The sequence below is a fragment of the Mytilus californianus genome, unplaced genomic scaffold (genome assembly GCF_021869535.1).
Source record: "Mytilus californianus isolate M0D057914Y unplaced genomic scaffold, xbMytCali1.0.p SCAF_7, whole genome shotgun sequence".
Classification (NCBI taxonomy): Eukaryota; Metazoa; Mollusca; class Bivalvia; order Mytilida; family Mytilidae; genus Mytilus; species Mytilus californianus.
In genome coordinates this window covers 70,227,992-70,243,604 of record NW_026262723.1, presented here as the reverse complement: position 1 = coordinate 70,243,604, position 15,613 = coordinate 70,227,992, and positions in this window count along the sequence as shown.

Here is a 15,613-nt window from a genome sequence, read left to right as displayed (position 1 = left end):
ACCTGTTACAATCGCAACTTTTCGTTGTTTTCCGTAAATTCAAAAGAGTTACCTCTCGTAGACTATCAATTAACTCAACGGAAGGAAAATCAAGGCCTTTTCTTTAAATAACCGGAAATTTATTTTGAGTGACTAAAACAAAAACTGGAAATATTGAAAATGTTAAGGTCTTTCATTTGAAGCAGCAATCGTTATGTATTTCTTTCTTCAAAATTAATGCACTGCTTGAAGCTATTTCGCCTAAAGTTAATTGTTTTTTATTGACTTTGAGCAGAGACATATAATACAACTGTATGCCTCTGCTTTGAGTGGCGGATATTGAAAGGGCGGACTTCACACAGGTTTCTATTCACGTGTAGTATTTCCATGGTTTATCACCTGAAAAGAAAAGAAAGCAGGTAAAATCATTTTATCCAGAATGATTTTAACCGGGACTAAAATTGTTTTAATTATAGATCTAGGCACTGCTTAGGTTGGCATATAAAGCCAGATTACACCCCAACGTAAAACATTCAGTATGCCTTTTGTCAGTATTGTTAAACTTGTGAAATACCGGACGGGTACCAATGTAGTCTTGAACTGTTTATGACGTCACAGTGTGCGAAATTTCTCCCAAGTATAGTCACCGATATTAGAGTACGATAGACTGTGCCATTCGGCAATGAAGCATATCTTGCGGCTTTCAATAACTGCGAGCATTCTTTGATACGGGTATTGTTTACTTTTGTTTTGCTTGTGCTTGTGCTTGTGATTTTGTAATCTTTTATAAAGTAACGTGTCTTTCCTGTACTAATCAGTTTAGTTATGTTTTGTTATGAGGGTGCAGATGGGGTCCTTCATTTATGTATTTTTAATTTTCTTATTATATATCTTTGGCCCATTATTCTCTATTCTTTATATTTTAGCCCCCGATTATTCTCTTATCTTTATTATTTTTTCTCTACTCTTTTTTTTTTGTCCCTTTATTCTGCACTTCAAGTTTTGTCCATTATTTTCCATTTGTAAACCCCATCCAGACCCTCTGTTATGCACATTTTGCTATCCCACTACCAGAGATTTAGGTTCAGTAGGATTAAAATTCGTATATGTCACCTTAAGGATCAATTCATGGAAAAGTTATGATTAGCTGTAATATGTGATATAACGGAAGAAATACTCGACGAAATATATGAGTATCATATGTCGTTGTCGTTTTCGAAGTTGCATTTGTATATTGACGTTTTCAAGCGGTTTTTTTTCCAAATTTGTTCATGTTCGTGAAGTATGTATATACTGTCATATATTATGTCTCAAGTGTATAGGAACAAAACGCTTGACTACTGCTATAGCAAACTGAATAAATATTTGAGTTTTCCATAAGCTGGTTCGTTAATAAATACACGATGATACATAGTGATTGTGAAACGTTATAGATAAAGAAATATTTAAAATTACAAAATAAAAAAAAAGCAACTAGACTCGCTATTACCAGTAAAAGCGGATGGCACCCTCGCCCCCAATTGCCAGGGTAACGGCAGCCAATTTGAAAATTCCAAATTCAAACAGCGCATCTACCCATGCCAGTTAACATTTTTGTAGTTTCGTTAATTTTGAAGCATTTTGAAATTTTTGAAATTTTTGCTGTTTCCATGTTAACGGTGACCATTTCCAAATCCGAAACAGCCACAAACCATATTACATATCCATAAAGTTTTATTGGGTTTAATCTAATATTCTTTTATAAATGCAGCTGTAATGTGTTTTCCCATAGGGTCAATGTTAAACTTTCCCCCTGTTTCCATGACAATGGCGGCCATTTTGGAATTTCTAAATACTGTCTGCACATCTAGGCAGACCAGGTAACATTTACATAAAGTTTCATCAGTTAGGTCTTATAATAAAAGATTTAGATTTCCCCCCCGCATTTTTAGAAGTTTCCATGGCAACAATAGCCATCTTGAAAATGCCATTCCCCGATTGCAAATCTGCACATGCTGCATGGTTAACATCATGGTATATATATATATTTTAAGAACATTTGTTGTTCGACCTGTTAGTCAAATGCGTTTTGTTAAAATATACTTTTTCACTCTTTTTGTCTTTTGGAAAATGTTGTTTGTGCTGTATTTAGACCCCTCTAACAAGAAATTTGTTTTGCATGCACACGTATAAAAAATGCGGTTTTTATCCAACGCAATCATAGGTTTGAACGTTGTTTTTCAATTTAGACTTGTTTATATTTTTTCGTTTGGGCTTGTATTATATTTGCCTTCGGGTTTATATGATCCGTTCATCCTATTTTGACTCCTCAAAATTCAAGAGTCTATCCTAAATTGAGGTAAATTGTATGGCTTTCCAAATACCGTTTCGATTCCTAACATCACTGAAGAGACATTAATTGTCGAAATCCGGATATGGTGTACAAAAACCTTTGCACCTTTTGTTTGCGGTATAACATCTTTTCCGCAAGTTTATTGTTTTCTGTTTAGTATTAAATTTATATTTAAGATCCATTTATTACATCGGTGATCCGTTTATTTGGCAATCGCCAATGGCAGTCAGCAGGGTTTAAGAACATTTGTTGTTCGACCTGTTAGTCAAATGCGTTTTATTAAAATATACTTTTTCACTCTTTTTGTCTTTTGGAAAATGTTGTTTGTGCTGTATTTAGACCCCTCTAACAAGAAATTTGTTTTGCATGCACACGTATAAAAATTGCGGTTTTTATCCAACGCAATCATAGGTTTGAACGTTGTTTTTCAATTTAGACTTGTTTATATTTTTTCGTTTGGGCTTGTATTATATTTGCCTTCGGGTTTATATGATCCGTTCATCCTATTTTGACTCCTCAAAATTCAAGAGTCTATCCTAAATTGAGGTAAATTGTATGGCTTTCCAAATACCGTTTCGATTCCTAACATCACTGAAGAGACATTAATTGTCGAAATCCGGATATGGTGTACAAAAACCTTTGCACCTTTTGTTTGCGGTATAACATCTTTTCCGCAAGTTTATTGTTTTCTGTTTAGTATTAAATTTATATTTAAGATCCATTTATTACATCGGTGATCCGTTTATTTGGCAATCGCCAATGGCAGTCAGCAGGGTTTAAGAACATTTGTTGTTCGACCTGTTAGTCAAATGCGTTTTGTTAAAATATACTTTTTCACTCTTTTTGTCTTTTGGAAAATGTTGTTTGTGCTGTATTAGACCCCTCTAACAAGAAATTTGTTTTGCATGCACACGTATAAAAATTGCGGTTTTTATCCAACGCAATCATAGGTTTGAACGTTGTTTTTCAATTTAGACTTGTATATATATATATATATATATAGTTCCATTACAATTGGTTCATACAAGTCCGAGATATAAGCTGGACAAACTATGAATGAAAATACTGTCACAATAACATTTTTTACCACTTTTCGAACAGCTTCTCGAAATGTTTCTGTCCTATAATAGTACACTTATGCAGTGTACTTTCATTTTTTATTTTCACCAAAAATTCGAGTTTTTAAGAACTAATATTATATATATTTATATAAATATAAATCACAAATCTTTTTTTTTCTTTTCGTCGACTTAGCATGTGAAAAATATAATTTAATGTTTAACAGCATCTTCTTCTTTATCCTTGTTCTAATTATGATTATTTTAATGCTATTTTGGAAGAAGGCATCATGGTTGAAACAACTTATCAACATTTGTCATTGTTACATGCTTGTATTGTTTATGTTTATGACTTTTGTATTTTTTTGTATTATTTAGTAACAATTGTTTTGATTTTCAACTAATATAATTCTTTTTTCTGTTCGTAGGGGATTTAATTTGCTAATCTATATTAAAATTTAAACTGTTTTGCTTTTTATTTCTGACAGTTATATAATTGTGTGCATATATATTTATCTATACAGGTTCTGATCCAGACATTTGTCAGGGGGAGGTCACCTTACGAACTCTTATAATAATTCAATTTCGTTTTATTGATAATAATTTCATGAAAATAGTAAAAATTAAAGCAAATTGTTAAACAGAACTTATAAAATTGATTCCAATTTCATTTTTGTGTATACCTATGTGTGAACGTGTCAACGATCACAGCAAGTTCCAAATTTAAATTATAATGTACGTGAATCAGTGCATCAATACAAGTTTGTATATCGACCGTCTTTTCCTCAATATTGTCAAGGAAAAGCTGTGCTTTGGCTCTTGCCTCGGCATGGCAAGGTTTGTCATCCTGGCCGACATATTTGTTTAGTCTAGTACAAGCATGTGCCATATCTGTTAATAGTTCGTATACTAGGGTTCCAAAACTGTCAATCCTAAATAGAACACAAAATATACAATAAGCTCCTTCATTAGAAGCGGATTACACAAGTCCATCATATCGAATCAGCCAATTTCTGTTTACGTTTACCTATATGTATATCGGGGTTGCTCCATAATTACCATCACCACTAGTGCTCGTATCAGTGCTAGTTCCATTACAAGTCGTTGGTACTTCAGAAGGAGTTGATTTGTGGCGTTCCCTGAAGGAAAGAGGATAAAAGGTACAAAAAAATGTATATATGTATATCCACAGTTTAAACATTGGTATATAGAGTTCGTTGAGAGGAAACTTGTTTAAAATTTGTTAAACGACTTGAATATGTAAAGTAGTTTACCCTCGGTTTTTGTTGGGTTGGTATTGCTGAATCGTTAGTTTTATGTACACTGTTCTTTGGAATTGCTTATTTATTCGTCGTTTTCTATGTTTGCCTTGGGTTTTGTTTGTTTTATTCGACTTATTGTTTTGGTGGTCCCCTTGGTAACTGTTCCCTATTTTAACCAAAATATGGATAATTACATCAAATAATAGATTGTTTCTGTCTGAAGTAAATTAACAATGGAAAGATCAATACTAAATCATCAAAGTTATACAAAGCAACCAATACACTCGTCAAAAAGGATAACTTTATAAGTAAATGGAAATCCCAAATTTAACAGAAATCATTCTGGATAACTACAGAACAAGTTCAAATCAAGTTATTACTGAAATATAAGATCCTGACAATTTTCAATCCAAAATTTAAATAAGTCCATTTATATATACCTGAGGAATGTGTGTAAAAAGTATATGCATTAATCATGTACGAAGCCCCTGACTTTGCACTCGGTTTTTGGTGAGACTGGTATTGCTTACTCGTTTTAGTAATTTTGAGCATAGGGGAAGTCTGACAAAACTAAGAATTTCACCATGTCGCTTGTAAATAGAAACTGAATATTCCATTGTACCCCTCCACATTTAGATTTTATGGGCAGTGTGGCTCTAGTGAGGTAGAAGATGTGATACACTTTCTTCTTTATTGCAATCAGTTATTTTTGCTAATCTGTAGTTCGTGACATTTCATAGGTCTTGTATTGTTGACCCCTCTTACTGATTACAGTTTTATCTATCTATTACAGTTTTTGAGATAACTTTGCAAAATGATATGATAGTACATAATTATTCATTTAAGGGCAATAACTCTCAGAAGGAGTCATTAAATTGTTATGGCCATATCGGCAGTTTGTAGATGTTGAGTTTCTGATCCATTTTGCAGTTGAAAGGTTTAACCTATCGATCATCGTTTCGAAGTATATTGCATAAAAAACGTAAAAATTAGACAAAAGTCGTCAATTAAGAACAATTAATCCTTGTGGAGTCATCCAATGGTTTCGGTCATGTGACATATTTGTATTGCTAATCATCTTTGTAGCTTACAGTTTCTACCTTTCTATTTAAGTTTCGAGTTGATTGGCAAAAAAATGGAAAACTTGACAAAAATCTTCATTTAAGGGTACTAACTCCCTAAGGTGTCATCCAGTGGTTTCGGTCATATATACTGAATGTTTATAGCTCTTGTATTGCTGATAATTTTGATTGTGTCCAGTTTCTATCTTTCTATTATTGTTTTCGAGATAAGTGCCAAAAATATTAAAATCAAACAAAAATCGTAATTTTTTAAAGGGCGATAACACCATACAGAAGTCATACCATGGTTTTGGATCTTCAATAGACATGATAAAGGGCAACAACTTCTTTAAGGACTCGTTTGATAATTTTAATGCAAATAGGAAATTGATAGACATACTGAACATTTTTGATGCTGTCAGATTTTCTTTATGTATTACAGTTTTCGAGATTTAAGGACAATTAATCCATTTTACCCTCCTGTTCTATATTTAACCGTGGCGGCAATGTTTGTTGACTGACTGGAATTAAAAAAAAACCACAAACTTTATACGATATACCATAAGGATCATTCTTTTTATATTTGGATGAAATTGGTATTGTAGTTAAATTCAGAGAAGTTTTTTTTTAAAGTTTACAAAGAAGGACGACGACAGACGACGACGGACGCCACGTGATGGCAATTGCTCATATGGCCTTTTTGGCCAGGTGAGCTCAAAATAAAGGAAAAGAAAAAAAGAAGTCCATGTACCAAGCAAGAGCCTGTTGATTCAACCTATATCGCTTTCAATTTGGTCTGATTATTTCAATACAATAAACGAAAACAAATATGACAAACAGAAACAACGACAACCGTAGAGTTACAGGCTCCTGACTTTGGGACAGGAACATATAGAATGTGGAGGGATTAAACAATATTATGAGCGATTAAACCCCCTCTAACCTGAAACAGCACAACATAAAAACTAACTCTGAAAATCAGTGGAAAATGATTTGACTCATCAGAGTGGCTCATATAACGGAACTATAACCAACTGTGTTAAGCTAGCTATAAAACCAGGTTTAACTCACCATTTTCTTCGGAAAATTCCTGTACCTAGTCAGGAATATGACAGTTGTTTCCCCTTTGTTTCGTTGGTTGATATAATCTAACGATAGATTTTGTCAATTTTTATGGACTTCTCCCTTTTTGAATTTACCTAGGGATTCGGTATTTTTTTAAATACTTTTTTCCAGCAATTTCTCTGTTCAATTTAAATTTTTTAGATTGATTGTCGTTGAAGAAGTTAATACTCTTTCGGAGTAAGTAAAAGGCAAAGTAAACATAACAAAGCTGTTTTACAGGTAACACTTCTTTTTCAAAATAGCGTGAATGGTTTTGAAAACAGCTTCTTCAGTAACAACATGAACGGGTATGAATTGGGACATTTATATAATAATACCCGTTTATCTAAAACATGACACAGTTCCGAATAATGAGCATCAAACTTCTATTTCTCAGTTATAAATCTACAACTGCGTTAGTCTCACCTGACAAGCGAAATATATAGCTCTGACAGTTTTGGTTGTTATGTTTATAAACACAAGGAGATGTGATATGATTGCCAATGAGACAGTATCTATCCACCAAATTTCAAATGAAGTGAATGTAAGCAATTATAGACAATCGTACGGCCTTCAATAATGAGAAAAACCCATACCGTATAGTCGGCTATAGAAGGCCCCGACATGAAAAATATGAAACAACTTAATTGAGAAAACTAACGGCCTAATTTATAACAAAACAATTTACGAAAAACAAATATGACAGACATGAACGAACGACATCACTGAACTACAGGCTCCTGACTGGGGACAGGCAAATCCCCTCCCCCATGTAACCTAAAGGTTATTCCTGAATCGTGTGTCATCCGCACTACATGCAGAAGGTATCATCATTCAAATTGTTAGTTTGTTTCTAGTTTGAAGATGTCAACAAATAAATTTGTTTCATCTCATTCATCACTTGAACTAAGAAAACTTTTTTTAATGTTAAACATAAATTGTTCATCATAGTTTTTCTCTAATGCATACTTTTGTTACAATTTTGATGAATAACTTATTTGAAATCATATCTTTGTCTATCTTTTAGCCTGTGGCATAAAATGTTAAATCTCATTTATTTGTCTTTGATGTTAGAATGACTTGTTTTTTGCTACATACCCTAAACATATATGTATGTTAATGAGAAGTCTCGGTGACCGAATGATTTAGAAAGTTAGCCGAACCTTACACGTCATTTTGGTCTAAACGTTTCGTACATATGACTCTTAGAGTCTGTAGACTGTTTGGAGTGAGTCAATCATCGGAACGTTACATTTTGATCACTAAAAATTAAAAAGAAAACCCTTTACAGTAGGTATATAGATATCATCAATAAATCAAAATGTTTACCAAGCTTTGTCACAAATATACACATGCATTTATTGTGGAGCTATGATTCCACCTTTATAAAAATAGTGATATTTCACATCAAGCTTTTTATGGTGATATTGTTTATAAAGCTTACAAGTTTAGTAATTGTCCTTGAAATATTTCTCTTTGGCTTAAAAAACTTATTCATAAAGGTTATAATTATTCTGTTGTGGTTCAATCACTGCATATGGTATAATGTTTTTTGGGATATTCATCAATTCGCTAATTCAAAGTTTGAAGCAATGCTTACATGTGTCTTTTGTTTTTTTTTTCTGTATAATTTGATCTGGCATTGCACAAGGTCTTGTCTGCCTGAACTCTTTATGACGTTGCTGTATGAAATATTCGTTTATGGGGTACATCAGGTATGCCAGGTTTCTCTTTCGCATGTTTAATCCTTAGATCTTAGTCTCATTACTGTCGGCGAGCATTCTTAAATACGGTATACTAATGCTTATTGTTTTAGGTTTTTGTTATCTATTATACCGTCATTTTATAGTTAAGTGCTTTTCCTGTACTGATTATAATTGTATGTTCTTTGTGCACTGATAGATAATTAAAAGGGGATGGTTGAGATCTAAAAACAATTAGTTTAACCCCTTCGCATATTCATGTGCCTGTCCCAGGTCAGGAACCTCCTAAATGCATGGTCATCTTAAGTCATATCTTAAATCAGGTACAAATAACGTGAAATTCTCGTGAAGTTAATGTAAAATTTAAGTGGAATTCACATATGTTTTTGTTACCAGAAAATTAATTTGACATTTGACAGTCTGGGATGTATAAATACGTAGAAACAAAAGAGACCTTATAAAAGAACAACCAAATTCATCTACGGTCAACTTTGCCTGATTGGGAGTTGGAAATTTTCTTAATAATTTCTTGGTTTATCAACGGGGAATTTTAGAAAGTTTGTTGTAAACCATGTCGGTAGCAAAGCCCTGATATACCCTCGGGCACTAACAATACACCAACAGAGCAGTGCTAGTAAATGAAGATAACACATTATAAAGTTCGTGCGTCCGAAGTCATTTTCAGGATTTACCTTCATCGGGAACGGTCAAACCTAAACATTTGAAGCAAGGGCTATTGGTACTTTACGGAACGGAATTTCATTTAAGGTAACAAAAGGGGGTATCTATCAAAATTTCGAAAAATCTTTAAAACAAAAAAAACAATAAATTTCTCTGTTTACGGTTTTCAATATACAGATAACACAATTGTATACTAAATATCATCTTCACATGTAAAATGTGTAATAATGTATAACATCGGGAAATATCCTGTAGATGTACATTCATGTCCTGATAAATTATCATAAATTTGACGCATTGGCGCATAGGTCAGAGAAAATAGTCTTACTCCTTTCATTCGTTATGATATCTAAGAAGACAGACCTCCCGTCGTCCTTTCCGACGATGATTAGAAACATTGATTCTGATTTTAACTTTTTAAATTTGTTATTCCATTCCGTTCCGCAAAGTACCAATTGCTCTGAGGAATTGGTATTTAACGGAATCGAACGGAACAGACATTTTTAAAGAAGAGTAAAATTGAGAATGGAAATGGGGAATGTGTCAAAGAGACAACAACCCGACCATAGAGCAGACAACAGCCGAATGCCACCAATGGGTGTTCAATGCAGCGAGAAACTCCCGCACCCGAAGGCGTCCTTCAGCTGGCCCCTAAACAAATATGTATACTAGTTCAGTGATAATGGACGTCATACTAAACTCCAAATTATACACAGGAAACTAAAATTAAGAATGATACAAGACTAACCAAGGGCAGAGGCTCCTGACTTGGGACAGGCGCAAAAATGCGGCGGGGTTAAACATTTTTTTTGAGATCTCAACCCTCCCCCTATACCTCTAGCCAATGTGGAAAAAACAGTAAAACTCAGTATAAGAGAAGTCCGAGTCCGATGTCAGAAAAGGAACAAAAGAAAATAAACAAAATGACAATAATACATAAATAACAACAGACTACTAGCAGTTACTGACATGCCAGCTCCAGACCTCAATTAAACTGATTAAAAGATTATGTCTTCATCATATGCATATCAGGCACAATCCCTCCTGTTAGGGGTTTAGTATTATACCGTCATAAAATATATGAGAAGAACATAACCCGTGTCATGCCAACAACTGGTTTTAGAATAAATGTGTTTCATTCCGATGCAAAGACCCAATAAGTGAATTAATATTAAAGCCAAAATATGCAATCTTTAATGACCTGACAACAGTATCGTAACTATATCCCTTCTTAATAAGTCTGTTTAAAGGTTTTGTTAGCTTTTGAGGTGAATACTGACATTTTTGTGCTTTGTAAAGAATATTACCATAAAAGATTGGATGTGAAATACCCGAACGTATAAGATATCTGCATGTTGAGTTTTATTTACGAATGATGTCCGATGATAAAATTTAGTAAATGTTTAGACTAGTTTATGATATCGAAAACCCTGGTGTAATAATTTTTCAGTAATACATAAATTCCTCTCGCTAAAATCTAATACGTTGTTACATACACGAGCGAATCGTACAAGTTGAGATATATAAACACTATAAGATGGTGACAAGGGAACGTCACCATCTAAAAATGGATAATTAACGATAGGAAATGAAAAATCATCTCTTTTATCATAATTTTTTGTATTAAGCTTCCCGTTAATGATATAGATATCAAGATCGAGGAAAGGACAGTGGTCATTGTTAGTATTAGCTTTATTTAAAGTTAGTTCAACAGGATAAATTTCTTTTGTATACATACTGAAGTCGTCATTATTGAGAGCCAATATATCATCCAAATATCTAAAAGTATTGTTAAATTTTTGTATCAGATGTTGTTTCGATGGGTCTTTGCTGATTTTAGTCATAAATTGTAACTCATAACAATACAAAAACAGGTCCGCAATAAGTGGTGCACAGTTAGTCCCCATTGGAATTCCGATAACTTGACGATATACGGAATCCCCAAAGCGAACAAAATGTTATCAAGTAAAAATTCAAGGGCAGATATAGCATCAAAGCATGTCCAATTGACATAGTTCTTTTGTTTATTGCTACTAAAAAATGACCTAAAAGAGTTTGAACATATGTATTCGCATTCCGACTTTTTAAATGCCCATTTAATTAGGTGTGTGAATTTTTTCTTAATAAGAATATGAGGCAAAGTGGTATATAGGGTAGAAAAATCAAAACTTTGAACCGATTCAAAATCACCAATATATGCATGCAATTTATCAAGTACTTCCAACGAGAGTGTCTACCATGCACTTGCACTGCACTGTTGTTAGAATAGTAGAATAGAATGATATACAAATGGATGAAAATTATATATACATGTCTTTTATATTAATATAATATATAACAACAAACCAGTGTATACTGTTTTGTATCACTACAATATAATAGTTATTACGGTGAGGTTGAATTTCCTGTCATTTATTCATCATCCACGCACGAACTTATCTCAGAAAAAAATATATCTCTGTACATTAACCTAAGTTTCAGGTATAGAGATGTGATTTTTTTCTGAGACAAGTGCTTTTGACCATCCACAAGAACTTACGGTCATCCGATGTTGAGTACTTCAGTACTTTGATTTAAGTGAGTGGTAAGTGTTTTAGATATACATTCAACAACCGGAGCAATAATTTATATGAAATAGGCAAGTCAGACAAAAAGTATTACGCCTTTCATTCGTAATTATATCTAAGAAAACAAGACCTGCCGTCGTCCTTTCCGACGATGATTAGAAACATAAATTCTGATTTTAACTTTTCAAATTTGTTATTCCGATAGGCGATAGCAATATATCGGAATGCCCTCACGGTCATCGCGTTGTAAAAAAACAGGTGTAAGACAAAAAAAATGAATCACACCGTCAGATGTCTGTTCCGTTCGATTCCGTTATATACCAATTCCTCTGGATCCTCTAGAACGGAATAACAAATCTAAAAAGTTAAAATCAGAATCATTGTTTCTAATCATCGTCGGAAAGGACGAAGGGAGGTTTGTCATCTTAGATATCATAATGAATGAAAGGAGTCATACTTTTTGTCTGACTTGCCTATTTCATATAAGTTATTGATCCGGTTATTGAATCCATATCTTAAACACTTACCACTCATTTAAAAAAAGAGGTGTAAGACAAAAAAAAAAAAAGAATCATACCGTTTTTACATAGAGGTGTCTGCTTTCTCAGATCAATTGGTACTTTGCGGAACGGAACGGAACGGAATAACAACTTTAAAAAGTTAAAATCAGAATCAATGTTTCTAATCATCGTCGGAAAGGACGACGGGAGGTTTGTCTTCTTAGATATCATAACGAATGAAAGGAGTAAGACTTTTTTCTCTGACCTGCCAATGCGTCAAATTCATGATAATTTATCAGGACATGAATATACATCTACAGGATATTTCCCGATGTTATACATTATTACACATTTTACATGTGAAGATGTGATTTTGTATACAATTGTGTTCACAAACTGAAAGCCTATGGTATTGATGGAATCGTGAAACCTTATTTACAGTGGTTTGAAGATTATCTGCATGACAGGAAACAAAGAGTAGTACTGCATAATTCGTCCTCCTCCTTTTGTAATGTGTCAGCAGGTGTACCACAGGGATCTGTTTTGGGCCCTCTTCTCTTTGTTTTATATATTTATGATATTGCTAATAAGCTTACATCGCTGTGTAGGCTATTTGCAGACGACAATTCATTCAGTTATTCCGGTAGCGATGTTGAACAGATTAAATCTGTGATCGACCGCGACCTGAAAGAGCTGGATGTTTGGTCAACTAAATGGCTTATGTCATTTAATCCTGATAAAACAGAAATTATGATATTTTCAAATATTGAGATACCAGATCTCAACTTTTCCCTAAATGATAAAAATATCCCTATAAATACATCACATAAGCACCTGGGAGTTACCTTTAGTTGTGACGCAAAATGGAACAATCCTATTGAAAGTATAATTACAAGTGTAAAGAAACACCTTAATGTTCTGCGTAAACTTAAATATCGACTGTCTCGTAAAAATTTAGAAACTCTTTATCTAGTTTTTATTAGACCCATTTTTGAATATGCCACGGAAATGTGGGATAATTGTGGGATATGTTATTCAAATAAATTAGAAAACTTGCAATTGGAAGCCACAAGAATTGTAACAGGTCTACCAATCTTCACTAAAACTGATACTCTGTAATCTGAGGTTGGCTTGGAATCTTTATATGAAAGACGAAGAAGAAGAAAATTACAGATGTTTTATAATATAAATGAAAAACATGCACCTGAGTTCCTGTGTAATATTGTCCCCCATGTATACAAAGTACAACCAACTATCCGTTGCGAAACGGTCAAAATATCATTGTTCCATTTTGTAGACTTTCCCTTACCACTGAATCTTTTATTCCATCAACAATACGAGAATGGAATAAGCTTGACTTAAAAATTCGAAACACCGACTCTATATCTAAATTTAAGAGAGAATTGAAAAATGAAAGTGTTCAGAGTAGAGTTGCGCCGAAATTTTACTTAACAATCTTAATTGGCTTACTGAAAAATTTATTACTATGATACTAAACTATTAACTTGCGGAGACCTTGAACTTTCGAATGAACAAAATCTCCTAATTTTCAAACATGTTCAAGATTTTATTAAAAGGTCTAACAAATTTCTAGTACCTTCATCAAGTGTTATTGCTACCGGCACGGATGATCATCACCATCAAACCTGAGTCATCATCACAGAAAATATGATTTGCTTCTTTTTCTTTTCCTCCTTTTCCATTCTTCTTGTTCTTTTCTTCTTTTTATTTATAGTTCGTATAATATTGAATGAATTTGTTCGCTTTACATGCATGCTCATAATGTTATTATTGTCAGGGGCGTAGCTACCTTCTTACTGAAGTGGAATCATAAACTAAAAGGCGAGGGGTACTGGGGCCTAAGTCCCCCAGTGGGTCCAGGGCAGAGCCTTAGTAGGGGGGCCAGGGGGCGAAGCCCCCCGGAAGCTCCGCATATATAGCGTTTCAAAACAATCACAACCGTAATAAAACCTGTACATTTTTGTTGTGGTTTTTTGGTCAACTATTTGTTAAACTTAGAGTCGAATGAAGACTTAACATTGTCGTTTGCGTTTTTTGAACGCCGTAAGAGCTTTTAAAATCACGGAGATTTGTTCCATATGCTAGTATTTGTATTGAGCAAAGTATGTCTATAAAAAAAACAAACAACAAATCAATCAGATTGAATCGAAGTCTAAAATACGAACTAACCAGCGAAATTGTCATAAACGGACGTACACCTGATATCTAGATTTCATTACGGCAACCTGATTTGAATCTACATAGAAATAGTCATATATTTATTTTCTGACACAACTTGAACAACTTCAGTGCTTAGCGGTCCGTGCTAAGCTGACAAGTTACAAGGGGAAATTTCTGTACTTACTCAATAGACACACTTCCGACAGCAGTAGACCAAATTTCCGCTCTTCCGTGATCAAATAACCTACGTATTATTTTGTTCTTGTCTGGAATATGCATGAAATATTTGCAACTGGATGACTACCAATTAATATAATAAACAAGTTGCTTTCTTTAAAAAAGGAAATGCAATCGTGAATCAAATGCCTGTTTGGTATATAAGATCAGATAATTGTTATAAAGATGCATGATTTTACATCATTTTTTTTAATATAAGATGTAGAAAACTGACATCATGGATTCTTAATGAAACTGCTGTTCAAAATTGGGCATAATTTTCTTTTTTTTAAGAAATCATTTCTCTCTCTCACATCACTCTCTCTTCCGAAAAAATATATACATAGATAACATTACAACTTGAAAATTGGAAGCAACCACTGTATGTTCCATTCTGAGGTGCTGTTTTGGAAATAAGAGGTAGCTTCCTGGCTAAAGTCAACATGTAAATATGAAAACAGTTTTTGTTTTGAAGAAGTTTAAAGAAATGAATCATGATTATTGGCATGCAATTTAAAAATCCCGTTTTTGCAATCTCATTTCCATTGAAAACAGATATTGATTTAAAGAAAAATAATTTGTTACTAAGTTGTGCTATTTTTTGCTTATGAATACAAACGTTTTTGTATCGCCTAATTTGTAAGGATATCGTCCTATTTTTTTCGCCAAAAATGCTCTAGGCCTCTGCCAACTAGATCATCTAAATTCGCTCATGAATACATATTGCCTCAACTCCTTGAAAACAAATTGATGGAATTCCCAGAAACTTGCACTGATTCTTGAAGTTGTGCACCTGCTACTTCAACTTTTCGTCTGATTTTGTGTGTGTGTGTGTTTTAGGGATGGGGTTCACATACCACAAAGAATATCACTCAGTGTGTCTGTAAATCGTTTCATATCAATAGAATTATTGTAAGGACTCAAACGTATATTCATTTATGAACTGTTTCGATATGACATATAATTTCT